This window comes from Ambystoma mexicanum, chromosome 5p, assembly GCF_040938575.1.
Source record: "Ambystoma mexicanum isolate Mex_15411 chromosome 5p, UKY_AmexF1_1, whole genome shotgun sequence".
In the NCBI taxonomy this organism is placed as follows: domain Eukaryota; kingdom Metazoa; phylum Chordata; class Amphibia; order Caudata; family Ambystomatidae; genus Ambystoma; species Ambystoma mexicanum.
The window spans coordinates 1,091,291,904-1,091,311,939 of NC_090930.1; the positions used below are offsets into that span (position 1 = coordinate 1,091,291,904).

Consider the following 20,036-nt stretch of genomic DNA (forward strand, 5'->3'; position numbering starts at 1 on the left):
ACCTTTAAGCATGGGGAATCGCCACGGGGCGCCCAAAGTTGGTGGAAATCGAACAATCCCGTCTTTCTCTCCCCCTCCGCTTTCCTCCGTACATTCCCTCCGCACTGCATCGAGCCTGGCCTGACATACTGACATCAACCAAACAATCAATAAGGGCCTGGGACTGGGCCCGCAAGCACAGAGGTATCCCAGGGGACCTGTGCACATTCTCCCCAATCTTTCATAACCCAGCTTTCTCTCCGGGTGCTTGCCCAATGAACTTTAGAAATTGGGTGGCAGGGGGTCTCGAATCACTGGGGCAGCTCTAAGAAGGGGGCACCCCCGCACCTTCGAACAATGCAAAGCAGCCTTCCAACTCGCAGAAACAGACAGGTTCTCCTAAGCCCAACTGAGGCACTGGTGCTCCCACCCCCAACCCGAGGGGCAGCAACTCGAACCCCCACCCCATTGGAGCTCACAATAAACGACCTGCCAGCTCAGGGGAAGATCTCTGCCCTCTGTAAACTATTGCAGGAGGACCCTTTCCTCATCAAGCCCTCCTATATGGCCCAATGGGAGGCAGACCTGGGTCACGGTATAGAGGACCATTCCTGGGCAGACATTTGGACAAGAACATGCACGGCCTCCCCCTGCATCACTAATCGGGAATGCGCCCACAAACTGCTTCTGCGCTGGTACTCCCCCCCCCTTCGCCTTCACCACTTCCAGCCGGTGCTGGACCCACACTGCTGGCGCCTCTGCGGCCTTCCAGGATCCTATTTGCACATGTGGTGGACATGCCCCAAGGTAAGGGTGTTCTGGTCCCAATGCCTCGTCGCAATAAAGGATATCACCCAAGTGGCTATACCGTTGGCCCCCGAGTAGGTCCTTCTGGGAATCCCAACCCCAGACTCTTACCCAAGGACAGGTCGGAAGGCTGCACTAATAACCCAACTCCTGCTGGTGGCCAAAATCACAGTGGCACTCACCTGAAAGTCTGCGGAAGGCCCCCTGATGACCCTCTGGTGGGTCAAAATCTGTGATATTCTGATAGCCGAAAAGGTCACGGCCGCCAAAGCGGGCCGTCTCCATCGCTTCATGAACATTTGGGCTCGTTGTTGGATTATGACCAGAACTACCCCGCCCTGACTTATAAGCCATGCCTGATCGCGAGAGCCCTCCACTTCGCCAGCGAACACCCAGTGCCTGGTCCGGCCCAATGAGACGGGGAAATGAATCCCATCTAGGGATAATGGGAGAGGGAGGGGGGGAAAAGCCGAATCATATGCATATCAAGGGGCTACAAGTAAAAGTTAATGTATATGTTCTCCGATGTGCTGTGTTATAAATAAACAAATACAAAAAAATACTCCCACTTCCAAATCTTATCCGAGCACTTCAACTATATGACAGGGAAAACTTCCTAAAGTATTTCTCGCTCTTGTAAGGGCTGAAGTATGCCTGACGAGACTTGAGACGTAAAGGAATAGTGCAGGGGGCACTTCAGAAGTGATGGGACAAAGTCATGTGGCGGGACACTTAGCAGGGTGGAATGGGGTAAGGAGTCCTTTTTTAGGGCTCAGATGAAGTGAGGGTGATCCACCCCAAGACAGTGGCTCTCCCTAGCTAAAGGTGTCCATATATCGAAGGAGTATTGCAGGGCGTCCTATGTCATCTTGGTGTGGGAGACATAATGGTTGACTGCGAGGTAGGGATTCAGTTATACCCCTAACCTGGTATAAGCTCCTCCGAGGGCAGCAATTTTGGCATGGGCGATGCTCAGGGTTGGGGTCTGTTGCAAGGTGGGGGTTACATAGCTGAACTGACCTTTATTCGGTTGGTCTTCCTTTCGTATTGCAATAACTCTACACAGGGTGGCATGGCAGCGTGTACTTCTCCTGTCTACTGTTATGTTTATGTTATGTGACAACGGCAAACAGAACCAAAGTTATCTTGTCATTGATGTACAATGTGCCCGGAAATATCTGAAAATGCTAAATAAAGCTTGTTAAAACAAATAATTGTCTTGAACCAAAAATGGAGGAGGAAGTAGTAAAATTCAACCAACTCGCTGTAGAACGTAAGGTACAGAAATTCAGACAGGATCTCACAAACTACGCTGAGGAGAAAACGTATCCTTATCTCAAGGACACATATTACAGCGATCTACAACAGCAACAAAAAACCAACTACAACAGACGCAACCACGTTGTGAATTTATCTGGCAGCTTAGGATCCTCGAGCGGCAGCACACCAAGTTCGCCCGTGGGCAGCAGGAACACCGGACCACCACCATAACATCCTTCTTTTCAGAGAGGGGGCCAACGGGGCCGACCAAAGAGACGGCCACAACAGACGGGCCAATACATGGGGACGCGCCAATGGTACTCGAACCAGCCATAGCATCCATTCCCATCTTCAATTTATCCTCCAGAGTTCTAGTCCAAGCAGAACAAACACTACTTGAAAGAGGATTATCTTCTGTCCCGGCTACTAAGGCTGATCCCTTTACTACAGAGGCTGAACTTAAAAAATTCTTCTGTACCTTGAGACTCAAATATTTTTTCGAGGTATACCTACCAGAAAAACAGGACTCTGAAAAAATCGTCACCCAGGGACCAGAGACACCGCGAGACAACATGACAGGCTTCAAACCTAAGTCAACCATCTTTCCTCCCCCACATACCATCCCGAGCGAGTTCGACACTTTCGAAAAAATCATGATGAAGACCATCAGCAACGGCCTGACACAAAAAAACTTCTCTCAAGACAATTTAAACAGAGATGAAAGACAGTCCTTAAGGGACCTCAACCAGGACACCACCGTAACAATCAAACCAGCTGACAAGGGTGGAGGCATCGTGATCATGAACACCGGCGATTACAACCAAGAGTGCCAGGGTCTCCTAAATGACACCACCTCATACAAGAAATTGAACAGGGACCCTACACAGCGTCTACAAGAGGAAATTGACAACCTGACCAAACATGCCGAAGAAGAAGGGTGGATCTGCCAGGACGAACAGGCATTTTTGAACAAAACACACCCCAGGATTCCGGCCTTTTATATACTGCCTAAAATACATAAACATGCTACTAAACGGCAGACCTATTGTCTCTGCATGGGACTCCTTACTCGAACCCCTCTCATTATACACAGATTTTTTTATGAAACCTTTTGTTAAAGACAGCACAGAAACCATCGGTTCCATGTAATAATGTCGCCTCAAAAATATCGCCATACAAAAATATCGCCGAAAAAGTTACGTTTTTTGTGGCGACATTATTGCATGGAACATGCGGGGGACACCCCCGCAATCCCCAAATTGTTTTTTTTTTTTGTTTTTTTTTGCCCCTGTCGCTACATATATGGTCAACCAAATAATATCGCCACAACATTTTCCCGGTGATATTATTTACGGCGACCATATATGTGGCGATATTAATACCTGATACCAAACCATCAAGATCTTGGACGCAGTACATCTAACCACCGACTCCATCCTCGTCACTATGGATGTAGAGGCTTTATACACCTCCATCCCACAGCTAGAAGGATTACAAGCACTGGCCAACTGCCTCGAAAGAAGAACCGACACAACCACCATACCCACAAACTTCATCCGGGAATGCATCCGCATTGCCATGGGAGAAAACTTTTTCCTGTTCGGACAACAAATGTATCAGCAGATAAAAGGCATCAGCATGGGGGCAACTTTTGCACCAGACGTTGCCAACCTCTACATTGCCCAGTACGAAGAAGATAACATCTACCACAACAACAACCCCCACAGATCGCACATCAAGATCTGGCGTCGATACATCGACGACGTGCTAATGATCTGGGAAGGCAGTAAAGAATCACTACTGGCGTTTCACCAATGGCTCAACACACAGAACACCCACATCAAGTTCACCATCGACTGGGACTCCCAAGCCATCAATTGTCTTGATTTGCACATCTATCAATTTGGAGAAAAGTTGAAAACAGAACTCTTTAGAAAACCGACCGATAGAAACACTCTGCTACATTTCACGAGTTACCACCCACAAGGGTTGAAGTATAAACTCCCCTACGGCCAATTCCTCCGTATCCGCAGGAACTGCACCGACAAAGAGAAATTCATTCTACATGCTCAGCAACTCCAAACACGTCTAAGACAGAGGGGCTATCCTAAAAAGTCCATCAGGACGGCCAAGAAAAGGGCAGCGAATACCGACCGCTCCATCTGTCTAACAGCAAAAGAAAAAGATCCCATCAACAGGACCGTCTGCGTGACAACGTACAACCCAGTCAGCAACCTCATTAAGAGTACTATAAACAAACACTGGCATTTGATCAAAAACGAGGGCAGCCTAGCCAAGAAACCATTGTTCACCTTCAAAAAGAACAAAAACCTAAGAGACACCGTTGTACATACGTTTCTAGAACCCACAAAAATACCATCAACCCTCTGGAACCTCCCACCAGTTGTAGGACACTTCAGCTGCGGACACTGTGTCGCGTGTCAGTACACCACCAACAGCAAAACCTTCACCCATAAGGGTTTCACTTGGAAGATGAACAGTGATACCAACTGCGAGAACAACGGATTAACGAACATAGGTCCTGTATCAAGAACCAAGTGCAAGACAAACCTCTGGTTGAACATTTCAACAAAAAAGGACATACCCACGAATAATTCTCCTGGACCGTGCTACAACAGCTCCAGCCACAACGACATGGAGGGGATATCAATCTGGCCCTCACCAAACTGGAACAAAAATGGGTGCATAAATTGGACTCTGTACTCAACGGTTTAAACAAAACCGTAGAATGGAAACACTTTTGAGACACTCCTGCCACCCAACACACATGTCAAATAGCCTTCCTTTACACTAACATGATGTGTTATTCCGACTAAATTGAAAATGTATGCATGAATAGAACTTGCTCTCTCACAAATTTGTTCAATTTTTTGCTACCAGGGGATGGAAATTGTGGTTTGACATTGCTATTTCGCTGTAAAAATGCATGGGCTAATAGCTCCCACGTCAAAAACTCTTTTGCTTAAACAACTTGTGGATGAAAATGCAGCGAATAGAACTTGCTTCCTCACTCAATTGTTCCACTTTTGCAACCAGGGGACTAAAATTGTGTGTTGACACTGCTATTTCAATGTAAAAATGCATGGGTCAATAGCTCCTACGTCAAAAACTCTTTTGCTTCAACAACTTGTGGATGAAAATGCAGTGATACTTTGTCCTTTTTATATCAGTACCATGCTAGTGCTGACACCAGCTGTCATGTTTGTGCCAATGCTTTTAAATATTGATTGTCAATGATGCCACACTGACTGTCACCAGGTATGGTTGATAAACGTCCACCATTGATATCTCTGCCACTTTCGACAGACACTAGGACGCCTAGGCCCACAATGGCCAATCGACCCAGGTACCTTACATCCAGCGCACTCCCACGCGCTTTCTAAACACGTTAACCAAGCTTTTTTAAGTCATCTGGCCTACTCTTAAAGTGCAACTTCGCACCAGCAATCCAGCAATTATATGAGGATTGTCCACAGCACCCTACTGCTATTGCGCAAGCAGGTAAACTGTTTTTTGATACACCACGTGATGTATCACCACAGCAGCACTCGGCCAGTATTGAATACTATCATGAACCAGTCAATTATTCTCTGAGATCCTGACAGCTTCTTTTAAACCTACAGATTCTACGGACAGCACCACAATTGGTATCCCTCCTGATGAAGGCCAGCATATTAAAAGGCTTCAATCAAGCCCTATTTTGGCTGAAACACACGTGTGTCGATCCCGTGGCACAACTGCACCATCTCCCTCTCGTGTATGTTTTGTAAAGACTGTTGTGTACACCTTGTATGAACCAATCCTGGGACCATCTTAAGTCTCAGGCGCACTTCCCCTGCATAGTAGGTTTTTTCTACCTCATCTGTCTTTGGAATGTGCCTCCCTGTGGAGTTTTGACCTCAATATCTCTGAGGTCGACACTTACCCGTGTTACCATCGTTCACAATCAATCTTGTCCGTTTGTTTTCTCAAAGCTTTCGTGCTTATCGAAAGTACTGTAAAGTAAATTGTAAAATCAACACAAAATGCTGTGTCATTGTGAAATAAACATACATACACAGAACAACTTTATGTCTTGTGGGATCTTTTCATCCTGATTATTTTCTTCTTGTACTTGAACCAAAAACATGACAACTTTCTGTCCGGCTATCATTTCTGACTCCTCATAGTCCCCGGAGAGCACGCTGTTTCTGCGTCAGTTTTGATGCCCTGGAGAGTCTCATTCACTGCCTTTCCAAACAGGTTGTACCCGTCAAACGGCATGTCCATAACGTTGGTCTGCACGTCTGTGCAAAAATGTGTTGCTCTCAGCCAACCCTGGCGCCGGAGAGCCACACCATTCCCCATATGGTGGAGCCCTAAGTCCACTATGTGGAGTGCGACCGTAATGGTCCGAAGCCAGCTCTCCTTCCTGGAATAGGGCCAACGCCTCTGCCTTCTTGTCATTAGTGAAGAAGTCCTGCATGGGTCTGTGCTTGTACCCCAGCTCCCTGTCGCATCGAGCTAGGATGGCGAGGGCTTTGGCAGCCTTGATGGTGGAGACTGCTGTGGCAATGATGCACTTGCCAGCCGCATTGAGCTTCTTGCATTCCTGGTCCGGAGGCATCATGGATAATGATGAGGGGTTGGACGATCGTTTTCTGACAGTGGCCGACACCACTGAGTCCAGAGAAAGCTGAGACCTGATACACCTAGGGAACAAATCTGGGATCTGGTACTTCTTCCCTATCCTGTCACGCTTTGCTGGCGTAGTATTAGGTGCCTTCATGATGGCCAATCCATCATCGCAAACATTGTCCAAATACGGGATCGACACAACAGTCTTCCTTGAGGACTATCTTTGTTGAAAAAGGAAGCCTTTGTTCTTCTTTTCCTGTGGTGCCAGAGTGAAGAACTTGGCTGCCTTCGAGATGATGAAGTGGAAGGAGCCAATTTTGTCTGGTGGTGACGGCCTAGGCAGACTCAACAACATCTGACAGTTCGCCATCAACGAGAACATAATACTCATACTCATCTGTGTGAGTCGCAGTAGTGTCAGTGTCAGTGTCTGTGCAAACTAGCTCCACTTCCACAGGGGGCAAAGCCCCAAACACAGGTGCAGGGGTGACAGGTGCCCTACGGGGCAGTGTTGGCTGGTGCCTAAGTGGCCAGGGAGTACTCCTGGCTGGACCAGGTACAGGAGCAGCAGGCAGCCACTGTTGAATCTCTGCCACTAAAGTATGCAGGGTGGTCAGGATGACCAGTGATATATCTCTCAGTGCAGGAGAGGGTACCAATGGTGCAGCCGGAGCAGAAGTCGTGCTGAAACACCTTGGAGGGTCAAACAGCTGGTAGGGCTCATGAGACTTTGATCCCTCTTGAGACATGGGTCCCTGGCCTCCTTCATGAGCTGAGTAGAAGTCTTCTGCAAGATCGTCCTCAGAACTGCTGTAGCTATGCAGAGATTTCCTTGGAGATCCCACGGGAGACAGAGGAAACACCTTGGCAGGCTTGGGCAGAAAATCTAGAGATGGAAGCAAGTCCCTTATTCTACCCGAATCCTTCAGAAAGGCGGCTACAATGGAAATCTGCAGAATCAGAACAGGCACCATTGACCATAAGGTTGTGGTAGGGACTATTAACTGAGCCCTTGGAGGAAAAGGGACCCTAGGAGTAATCTAATTGTGTAGGTTGAGACGACAGTCGCTGATAAACTTATCTTTGCCAAAGGAAGAGCTGGTTTTCCTGACTTCTTCGATGAGGAGCTTGTTTACAAATCGATTGTTCGATGGTCCAATGGTGCGACTAAGAGACGATAGGCAAAGTGGTTGTCCAGGTGTATGGGGTTGTCGATGTGGCCTGCGTCCAGAAGGTCTGCTCTTCAACATTTTGGGTTTGGATGGGGCGACCCCCGCAGATGGAGGCAACCCACCAGCCGACATGCTAACCATCGACAGAATTGGCAACGAAGACCGAGCCCTTCCAGAACTTGTGCACGCAGCCACAGCAACCGCTGAGGGTGCCGATAGAACCTGGATCTTCGCTTGCTTTTGGTTCTCCCCAAAAGTAGCATCCTGAAAGGACCTCAACCTCTTCTTTCCAAAGGGAGTACGCTCATGGGACCTGCCGGCCCTGGATGAGGCATGACTGCACCCAGAGGCCACGTCAGAGGCCTTCCCTTGCTTGATCCAAGCCACTAAGGTAGAAATCCTTCTTGGTCATCGACGAGAATGTACGGCAGATGTCACATCCGTCCGTGTTGTCATCTGGGTGAAGACAATAAAGGCACTTGGGGTGCCGATCCTCAACGAAAATGTTCTTCTGGCCACAGATCTCACAGGCCCTGAAGACACTTTTTTTCACCACATAGGACATGGTTGAGGTGAAGATGCTGGAGTCACAGAGAGAAGATCCAACGATGAAACAGACGATCTTCGCCGACAACAGGTTCCTGCTGCCGGTAGTCACCACATGACGGTTGACGAAGAAGAGATGGAAAAAACCTTTGAAAATTGTCCAAAAACTGCAAAAAATCCACACATTTCTAGGAGCGAAGCACAATGACTGCCAACACAAGAAACGTGTGGTACAATCTGAAGATGGCCACAAGGGGTGGAGCTTACGAGGACGAGTATCAATGGCTGGGGGCAGTATGATCCAAAGGTCACTGACAAAATATAGGAGGAGACAAGTAGTTTTAAAGCTTAAAGCTAAACTGCTTCCTTTTTACAGGATTCCCAGCCTGACGACGGAGAATAGTCACGAGCATGTGAATCCATGCAAGACCCCATGCTGGGGAATGTGTGTTTGCCCTTTTTCTGGATATCGGTCAAATTATGACTGTTTTTCTGAACGCTTTTCAAGAGAACTTCCTGAATATAAAACTTCAAAGTATCTCCTTTCAAAATGGAAAACCTTCCGTTGTTGGGGGTGGGAGATTCATTTTTAGGAGTTCGGGTGAGGTTCTCTCACTACTCAGTTCTCCTATTGAGATGACAGTGATTTCGTGAAACCTGATTATTTTTAAATTCAATTTGATTGGGATGTCATTCAATCAAGTGAGAAGTACCATTCATGCTGACATAATTGGTACTTCTCTTCAGCTTGATGGGATTGTTTGTTTGGTTCCAGAGAACCTGGTTCGTGCTAGCAATCAGAGGGGACAGCCTCCGAAGAAGATCACTCCCCAGTTAACAGGGTGCGCCCTCTGGAGCCACGACGATCACCAGAAGTTTCAGACGGTGTCAGACAATTTTGATTTCCAGATCTGCAATCCCATTGACAGAAATATCCTTTCCTTGGAGGCTAGGGAGGCGAGTCCCTGGGGGTCTGGGCAAGTGGGACCTCACTGAGAGAGAGACTCCCCCTTAGGTGGCAAGGACTCTGGTTCCTGTGAGGAACTCCATAAGCCACATAGCATAGCAGCATACATGGGACTATCTGCTACAAAGACTAATGTAACATATACATATTTGGCTGAAGGTAATCCTGCACCAACAATACTGGACAAGGAAAGGAGAATGTCTCTTTAAAAGAAGACGCATACATAATTGGGACACGTGGAGGAACATGGTGAAGCAGAGAGTATCCTATTCCGGGGAAGCACCCTGACGCGAATACGCCTTGGAGAGGTGGACGTGAGACAAGCCGCAGACTCTGAGACTTTTGAGGAGCTGCAGAACACCAGAGTAAGACACTGGAGACCTGGCATACTTGACAATGGAGGAGCCATTGTGAAACGGGAAAGCAGAGTCATGTGTCAGGTGGTGGCAAGACTACATCCCTATCCCGGTGGGAAGGACGCCAGATGAAGCATGCCGAGATCATCAGAGAAGGCAACTGGGAGTGCAAAAAGCTTCCTAACGTTAACCCCTGTATACGGTAAAAGGGAAGCCGAGAATGGGAGATAAACAAAAACACAGAACGGGAAGGCCACTGGGAAAACAAACAGCTTCACAACGTCAACCTCCGTGTATGGCAGAAGGGAAGCCAAAATCTGGAGACCAACAAAAACAATGAATAAGACGGTAATGAGGCACACAAACAGCTTCCTAACATTAATCCCTGCTTTGCAACGTCAACCTTCCTATATGGCAGAAGGGAAACCGAGAACAGGAGCAAGACGAAACCAAGGGCACAGAAAGCCAGTATCGAAGTTCATCAGCCGAGCGAATGCCAGGGCCTGTAACGTTCCCCGGCATACAGTGAAGTGACAAGGGAAACAGGAGAATCGGGAGGCCGCCAGGGCAGCATAGTAGAAGAGGAGAAACTTGTCACAGTATTTACAACGAGTTACTTAATACAGACCTATATCATTGGAACTGCGTAAAGATGATAAAAAAGGAGATTGAATTACCCTGTATGGGAAGTCTATCAAGATTCCAAACAAAGACCAGATAAAGGAGGAAAGAAGAGAAACTTGCCGCAGTACTCACGCTGAGTTACATAATATAAACCTAGTAATTGGAGCTGTGTGAAGCTGATGAAGAGAAGATGTGCGCAGTCTATGAAGATTTTCGAACAAATACCTGATGGAGGGAAATTACTATATGAGCACGAAGATGAAAAGGGGAGAAACTGTGGCATACAATCTTGTAATAAAGAAGGAAAGGCAAGAATATCAAGTACACAAGATAGTTACAAAGAGAGACAAAAAATACCAAGTAGGAAGAAACCACAGACAAGCTGAGAAAGCTTGGATCAATAGATTATGAGAGGTCTAAAACCTCCACCACGTCAGGTGAGAAAGTATCACGAGGAAAGTTGTCACAGACACATCACTAAAGAGAGTACAAAACCAAAGACTGTTGTAGAAAAGCTATTGTGCTAGACAAGCAGCACAAGGAATAGAGACATTGATACAAAGAGACTGTCAGAAGATATTGGCACACCAAGAGCATCAAGCCAATCTCCTGGACTTGTTTAAGTTAGTTATCTCAGTGGTAGTGTCAGGTAGAATTAGATTCAGACTGGAGACTTGTCTTTCTTTAGGACTTCCTGATAGGACAGGAACATCCTCTAGAAATGGGGAAAGATAGGCCTTTTTGTTATAATTTGAATAAAAGTGAATTAGAATGTCTTTAAAGAGGCTGACTCCTACTTCCGACCCACCACAGAAGTTTGAGAGGAATTGTACTATATTACATTTGTAACCTGACACTGGTCCAGGGTATCCTCAGTAGTACATTGTAGGTCGATCTGACACAATTTTTCCTTTGGAAATTTCTTCCACTAGGACATTCTTCTATACAACATTTATGTAATAATTGATGTTACCAGACACACAGGCTTGGTCACACATGTGACTAGACTCACGGAAATCCCTCCTCAGTTTGAATTATTGTTCTCCACTTTAGACCGTTACACACGGCAGAGATCTTAATTTACACCAGTGACATCATGTGCATCATTTAGGAGATGGCGCCACACATAACATTCCCTCTCCATGCATTTTTCAGAGTCTCGTCATCATGACGCGACCGCATTGTTTACATATTTGACGTCATTCACGTTCCTACGTGATGACCTCACATCAATGCCATCTTGACAGCCGTTAATACAGCGCTTGTCCGATCAGCCCTATCGACCTCTACAATTCGACCGAGACACCAGTAAGTACTTTAATACTATCTCATCACGTTATGTAATGTCTCCACAGGGGGAATGGCACCCTCTCTCTAACGGCCATCTGAATACTTACTGAACACCCTAAGTGTTTGACTGTTCTGACACGAGTCATTTTTGATGACATTAACACATGGCAGCATTTTTTCAAGGTGCCGCCGATGAGACTTGGAGTTCTTATCTTTCCCCCTGAAGTCCAATATCCACCGCTTTCAATGGAAGGACAGTGTACTGATTATCAGCCGGGACATTGATCAGTAAGTCTCAACCTATTCCTAACATACCCTACACGTAATTGGCAGCATATATTGCTGACACTACTTTTTACATAGTGTTTTGCTCTTTCCTCAATAGGGGATTTTCAGAACCTCTCCATTTGGAGCTAAATTGTTAAGCATTTCGCCGGCACCCTTTAACAAGGAGAATACGGTATGCTTAACTTGTTCTTTTACAATATTGGTATTTTCACTTTTAGGCTACAACTTATGTATGGAAATACTAGTTAGACTAGGCCTCCTGGCACTATTGGTAAGACTTCTGACAAACATGTATTTGAGATCTATTGTACTCTGAGAATATTTGAACATGTATCTATGGTTTCTATCAGCACTGAATTGTTGTTTAGGATGAACAAAATCCTCCATCATGTTTGCACAAGTGAAAGTTTGTCTTTGACTTTATGAGTTGTTCAAAATTGAATTTTTATATTTGTCTACATTTCTTTTGTGTTCTTTTAGAATTTTTTTGACCATTGAATGAACTATTACAGCCCTGATGAAGAGAAATGATCTCGAAACGCGTTGGGCATATGCATATGAAAAATAAATCATCTTTGTGAACACATTTATTTTTAAGTTATACCTAAATCATTTGGTATGAATGCCAATGTTCCTAAATATCATGTACTTACATAGAATGTAATCTGATCACTATATTTAGATTGAATTTCCCCTAGGAAATATAAATCTATTGAGCTTTTTTAGCCACAAATAGTGTGCAGGGGACGGGAGTTCCCAAAGTGGGAACTTGTCTAGATTCTGACAAAGTCCAGGAATTGTGCAGGTTTTATGGTCAATTATTCTCCTCTCGATTGTCGGTTTTCCCAGCAGAGATAAATGATTACTTAGATCAAATGACTCTGTACTGGTACACAGACGAGGAAAGGGATTGGTTGGGCCAACCAGGGAAATCTCCAGGACTTGATGGATATACACCAGAGTTGTATACATTTTATGCCCAGACATTAGCACCTTATTTACTACGGATGTACCATCAAAGTCTGAGGAAGGGTCGGCTGCTGGAGCAGCGGTGGTGGTGTTGCTTAAGTCATGGAAGGAAGCCGACGGCAGCTCTTCCTACCAGCCCATATCCCTTATTAACCTGGATAACAAGATACTGGCTAAAATACTAGCATCCAGATTAGCGCTGTTGATGTATAGGATGGTAAAGGCAAATCAATCCAGGTTTATACCGGGACGCTCCACCTCTTATGGCCTGTGTAGGATGTTTGGGCTAATGACGGCAGTGCAGCAGGACGACCCTGTGGTGGCTGCACTTCTAGATGCCACAAAGGTGTTTGATTCGGTGGAGTAGCCATTTCTGCTAGCGGTGCTGCACAGGATGGGGATAGGCAAACAGTTTATTTCACTAGTCTCACTGCTTTACACTATGCCATGTGCGACAGTCTAGGTAAATGGCCAGTTTACCTCGAATATAAGGCTGGAAAGGGGTACTCGACAGGGATGTGCCCTATTGCCATTGCTATAAGCATTAGCAATTCAGCCGCTGGCAGAGGGGATTGGGGAACGCCATATTCACAGGGGGGGGTTCAACTCTGTACGCATAGGGTGGTGGTTTCTCTCTACGCGGATGACATGGTACTCTTTGTCACTTACCCCAAGTGCAACGTAGACACAATCATGCGGGACGTACTGGCATTCAGAGATTTCTCCGGGCTTAGAATCAATGCTACAAAATCGGTCCTACCCGTACTTAGGGATACAGATCACCCGAGACATGATCTATATGTACATAATTATTAAAGAATACTGGAAAATGCCAAAAGAACAGTAGAAAGGTGGAAGGATCTCCCTGTCAACCTCTCTGGTCAAGGTGGTGCTGCTATCCCAGTTTCTGTATGTGTTTGCTAATGTCCCACTAGTGGTAGCTAGAGAGTATTTCCAGGATTTAAGGTTGGTGGTTCTATGGCTAATCAGGGCAGGGAAACGGGACAGGATCTCTTGGAATAAGCTTTCTGCGCCTATAGGCAAGGGGAGCTTGGCACTGCTAGATTTTGAAACATACTATGAGGTGACCCAGGCAGGGTTCCTTCTGTACTGGTTAGTGGACCAAGCAGATAGGAGACATGTGGAAGTGGAGAGAGCATTGGCATCACCATTCCTTTTAAGATTGGTCATTCTGACAGTGCCCAATATAATTAACCAGGTAAACAACATGGTGGACTTGACCTGCAAGGCATGGGCCCTAATTGAGCACAAATCCAAAGGCAAGGTCATCTACTCCCCGGCTTTGCCGGTTAAATACATACCGAGGATCCCCCTAACCAGTGAAAGAAGCTATGTCACCTTAATGAATTGTGTGAAAGTGACTTGCTTTTGCAATCTCTTCCCGAATAGTCTGTTCATAACACAAGAAGCAAGTAGGGGAAGAGGGGAACTTGAATCTCTAGATGTGTTTCTATATTTTAGATTGAGAAACTCCTTGCAACAGAGATTTTCGACCTTCCCCGGGGAACCCGCAGTGGCTCCTATATTAGACAAGATGCTTCAGGGAAGTCAGAATAGAAAAGTGGTCTCTGTTATGTACAGGATATGCCTTAAAACCAAATTGCAAACAGGTGCCCACCGCCGAGAAAGATGGGAAATCCCATTGGGAAGTAAGATATCAGACGATACATGGGGTTATTGCTGCAAGGAAATAAGGAGGGTGGCACTAAATGCTAGATACAAATAGATTCACTATAAATACTTGATCAGTTTTATCACACGCCCCCTACCCTACACAGATTCTACTCTGAGGTTTCAGAGAATTGTGCAAGGTGCGGCGGCACAGCAGCTGAACTCCTTAATATGGCATGGGGATGTCCTACGGTGCTGCCCTTTTGGGAGGGAGTCTTTGGAACGCTAGGGGATATTACGGAGGAAAGGCTAGATCCGAACCAGATAACTGCACTCTTGGGCTATACTAAACCCATTCCAAGAGGCATGAGGTGGTTGGTTGAGTTGCTGCTGCTCCTTGCCAAAAGGCGGGTGGCGATGATCTAGTGAGGGACACAATCCCGAAGACTAGATCAGTGGCACACAGACATCCTGTATTGCAATGGCATGGAGGTAGAATACATCAGATCAGTGCACCCATAGGTTAGGTCTAGCGACATATGGGGACCATATATACATTATCGAGTCGCTCAGTCTCAAATACTGCAGGAAACCTTGTCCCCACACAGGGGAAACCCAGCAGATGATGGCATTGTGAGGGGAGAGACTGTCTGATGGGAAATTGCAAACTGTGGTTGGACTACTTAGCAAACTGAGACATAGAAGACTGTACCTCGACCGGGTGCTATTATTATAATTTTATTGGGGGTTTGCGGTTTTCTTTTCCCTGTGGTGTTAGTGTTTTTTGGTTAAATGTTAGATCGCAAGTGCCGTTGTATTGGAAATAATTCAACTAAAAAGAGTTTTATAAGAAAAAAAAACTTGAGACTATTTAGCAATGAATCACCCTTTCCATTTTTATCAGGAACCACTTAGCATTACCAACAACATTCTGATTGATGGTATGCCCAAAAATAATAAAGTTACTCACCATAGTTACTACCTTACTCCTAGTCCATAGTCCCCTTTCCTCCATACTTATGGGACGGGACCGGAGCACTTTGTAAAAAGCATCACATTTTTAAAAAATGTGTCCTTCTTCCCTTCTTCCAAGCATTTCTCACAGGAATTACGGGCAAATGGAAAACACCTTACTGAAACAGGTTCTCAAGCACAGCTTGACTGAACTGAGCATCAGCCCTGGAGCTTAGATCCAGACAGTAATGCTTACAAAAAGCCGATGGGGAGGCCCATGTAGCCGCTTTCACGATGGACTCCCAGGGAACATATTTTTGGAAGGCAATGGCAGCCGCCTTGCCCCGCGCAAGATGAGCATGAATTCCCTTTGGGGCCCGAAGACCCTGAATGGTATACGCTTCCGAAATACAGGCCGCGATCCACCGTGAGATGGTTGCTTTCGAGACCGGCTTTCCTTGCGGATTTCCAAAGGTCACAAAAAGCTGTGAAGAGTTCCTAAACTCAGATGTTCTGTCCAGATAGAACTTAAGAGCTCTTCTAACGTCCAGGCAGTGCAGAACCCTTTCGGCCTCTGAGGCTGGGAAGAATACAGGCAATGAAATCGACTGATTCAGATGAAAATCCGAGACCACCTTAGGAAGAAAGGCGGGATTCGTTCGCAGGACAACCTTATCTTTGTGAAAAGTAAGGAATGGATGTTCAACCGACAAGGCCTGAAGCCCACTTACACGCCTTGCCGAAGTCACAGCAATCAAAAAGGACACTTTCCAAGAAAGGTACTTAAAATCGACTGTAGCCATGGGCTCAAAGGGTTTATGACACAAAGCCGTAAGGACCACATTCAAATCCCAGGTTGCGAACAGGAGGATAAAGATGCATCAGGCCCGCAAAGTGTCTTTTAATGACTGGATTAGACAGTGAAAAGGAACACTGGTCAGTGGACAAATAAGCGGCAACAGCCGATAAATATGTCCTGCAGGACAATACATGGATACTAGACTCCGCCAGATGTGAGACAAAAGACAGGACCATGTCGATAGTAGCCTCCCTGGGATCTAGCTGCCTAGCCAGACACCAGTGATAGAAGCGTAGCCATTTATTTCTATACTGAGATCTTGTTGAGGGCTTCATGGCCGCTTGAATAATGCGCATGTTCTCCGCAGACAAATTGAAGCGCTCTGAAGATCTGAACTCAGGCATCAAGCTGGCAAGCTGAACGATTGTGGGGAGGGTGCCACAGTTGTTGATCGCTCTGGTGAAGCAGGTCGGGAACCAGTGGAAGCTTGAGCAGCGGGCACACTGATAGATGCTGAAGCTCCGAAAACCAAAACCTGGCTGGCCAACAAGGGGCTATGAACAGCAGGTAGCAATTCACTGTATTCCTCACCTTGCAAAGCACCCGATGGATCAGAGGAACAGGCGGAAAAGCGTAGTCCTTCCTGTTGTACCATGGGATTTCGAGAGCATCCCGGAGTGAGAAGGCTCCGAGCCCATTCCTGGAGGCATACAGGGGAAGCTTCATGTTTGTAGATGTCGCAAAGAGGTCCACTTCTGGAGTGCCCCAACAGTGAAAAATGTCAGAGAGGATCTCTGTTCAGTTCCCACTCGTAGTTGACAATTACTCATCGGCTGAGGGCATCCGCAGTGACATTCAGCTGGCCTGGGATGTGAACTGCTCTCCGGCTGTATAAACACCAGACACGTGGCGAACAGATCCGCCATTCTGTCCCTGGTCAGGTATACCTTGCAATCGATCATGTTCCAACGAAAACCCAGGAAAGTCCTGAGAGACCGTCATGGAGGATTTCCGCCAGTTCACCGACAGCCCAAGGTAGAACAGAAGCTGGAGAAGAGACTGAAGGTTGCTCGGGGCTTTCAGTGGACAGGGATTGCACAAGCAGCCAGTCGTCCAAATACGGATACACATGCATACCCTTAAGCCGAAGATGAGCTGCGATGACGGACATCATCTTCGTAAAGACATGCAGTGCCGAGCTGAGACCAAAAGGGAGCACACAAAACTGGAAATGCTCGCCCCTCATAGAAAACCGTAGGTATTTCCGATGCGGGCTCCAAATGAGGATATGCATATAAGCATCCTGAAGGTCCACCACGCTGAGCCAGTCGCCCTTCTGTAGAGAGGACTTTATCTGGCCGGGGGTGACCATCTCGAATTTTTCTTGGGGAAGAGAACGGTTGAACTGGGAAAGGTCTAAGATGGTGCACAGGCCAGTCTGGTTGGGTTTGGGCACTGTGAACAGACGGGAGTAGAAGCCCTCCCCTCGCTCCCCTAGGGGAACAGGTTCCACCGCCTTCAGATCCAGAAGCTTCTGGACTTCGGCTCTGAGAGAGGGTGTCCCCGACTGCCGGAAGGGAGGATTGAAGGGTGGGGTAGGGGGAAGGGGCAAGAGGAAGCCCGCCCGAGCTACTGACAAGACCCACCGGTCCTCAGTGATGGTCTGCCATGCCTCCCAGTGAGGCGCAATGCGCCCTCCCACTGGGGTCTCGTGCGAATGCCAAAAACCCTAATTTAGCGGGTTTCTCAGAGGTGGGATCCCCAGATCCTGAGCACGAGGCCGAGGACCGCAAGAAAAACTGGCCTCGCTGCTGACACTGGCAGGAATTTCCAGCTGGAGGATCGACTCTCCGTGATTTCCGATCTAGAAACCCCTGAAACCAGAGGAAGACCGAAGCTGCGAAGGTGTTCTCTGGGCCCTAAAATGTGGTTTTACCCGAACGGACAAAGACTTGGCCGTCCGAGTGCTGTCCTTTGTTTTAGTCAGCTCTACATCCATTGACGAATGGAACAGTTCTTTGCAGTCAAAAGGCATGTCGGGAACTTTATCCTGCACCTCCTTGGAAAACTTTGTGGCATGAAGCTAAGCCTGAAGAGACGTGTCCACACCAAGCATGAGGCCCCGAGCTGAGGTGTCCATATGATGCGCCGCAGCCTCAAGCATATCCTGCGCCAGGACTCTGGCATCTGACAAGCCAGCCTTAAAATCATCCAGCTTGTCTGCAGGAATGAACTCCTCAAATTCCGACAGACCTTTCCACATTTTCATATTTGCCCCTGCTAAAATGAGCACTCCGTTCGCCTGGCGCAACTGTAGAGCTGAATTATCAAAGATCTTCCTCCCAAAAGAGTCAAGCAACTTGTCCTCTTTGGCCAGAACCTGAGCCGCCGCTGTAGATGACACTGAAGACGGTCTGTGGAGAAAGGAAGCGGGCAAGACGCTAAGGCTACTTCCTCCGAAGTATGAAGCCTATACCGAGCGTCTATCTTTTTGTTAACATGCAGTCCAGAGTGTGGCTTATCCCAGACTTGGCGGGCCCCTGCCAAAACGTCCTTCTGAAAGAATAAGCCGGTGCGCTCCTGAGGAGCCAAGGTGAACGCCCCCGAAAGCACCTGTTCTTGCAGAGGGGGTGCCTTAGGAACTGGTACATCCTGAAGAGTCATCATGTCCAGTACCCGATCATGGAACGCCCTAACAGAGCGTGGCTGGTCATCGCCATCCTGAACCCCTTGCGCGTCATCCAACGCATCCGGATCGACCTGCGTCACGTCTGGCTCCGCCGAGGACTTGTCTATTGGAGACAAGGGCGGTGGAGGCGGAAGAGCTGGAGGTGGGCCAACTAGTAGAGGTGGGACAACTGCCGGAACAACTTGTGCTGTGACGGGAACCGTCGGAACTGAACCAGGCCCTGGAGGGCAGATTTCCGTAAGAAGACCTCTGAAATATTCCTTCATGAGGTCAGAGTGCATTAGCTTCTGAAATTTTCCAAATAAGGCATCCTCCGTCGAAGGCTTAGACACTGTGGCTGGCGGAGGCCTCTCATGAGAGGAATAGCTCCAGGGGCGCAAAGGAGAGGGTTGCCAAGAGGGGCCCTCACCAGCCAGGTTGACGTAGATCAAAGGTGCAGACGCCACAGGGAGCGAGACCGAGTGATGTAATGGCATCTGAGCATTCCAGTCATAAACTGGACAAAACGGTGCACAAGGAAAACGCTGTTCACCCGAAATTATGCTCCCAGCACCCAACGCCGATGGCGTAGGTGTAAGGGAAGAGTCCAAAATGGCCGTAGAAGTTCACGCGGGAACGAGCGCCATTTTGTCAATGCCTGAGGAGAACTGTGTCACATGTGTGAGTGAGGCAGGGGTCTCCAGACAGGTCAGGGGTCTTGACTTTAGCCTTAACACAAGGAACCTCGGCAGAGCCGGTACTGTGTGGCCTAGGATGTTTCTGAGACATACTATTAGCCAGATTAGCCTCTGAAAGAGGAACCTCAGCAACGCCGGTAACAGAGGAATTACGGTCAGCAACATCACTCTGTGCCCCCTCAACAGAACCGGTATCCCCACTAGAGCGAGACCGATGAGGAACCCACCTCACCGACAAGACCTTAACAGGCCTCTCAGTTCTGTCGGTCACCTTAGCCTCCGATAGAGGAACCTCGGACCCAAGTCCGGTAACAGCTCCCTCACGAAGGGCCTCAAACCTTGGTTCGGTACAGAAAACCTCAATAGAGGCCTCGGGGCACGCCCCAGTG

General features: G+C 47.4%; 1 long non-coding RNA gene across 1 annotated transcript in view; it reads left to right on the top strand.

The window, feature by feature from the left end:
• Positions 1 to 20,036, top strand: part of LOC138481431 (uncharacterized) — a 308,633-nt gene that overhangs the window by 254,465 nt on the left and 34,132 nt on the right. The window lies entirely within an intron of this gene.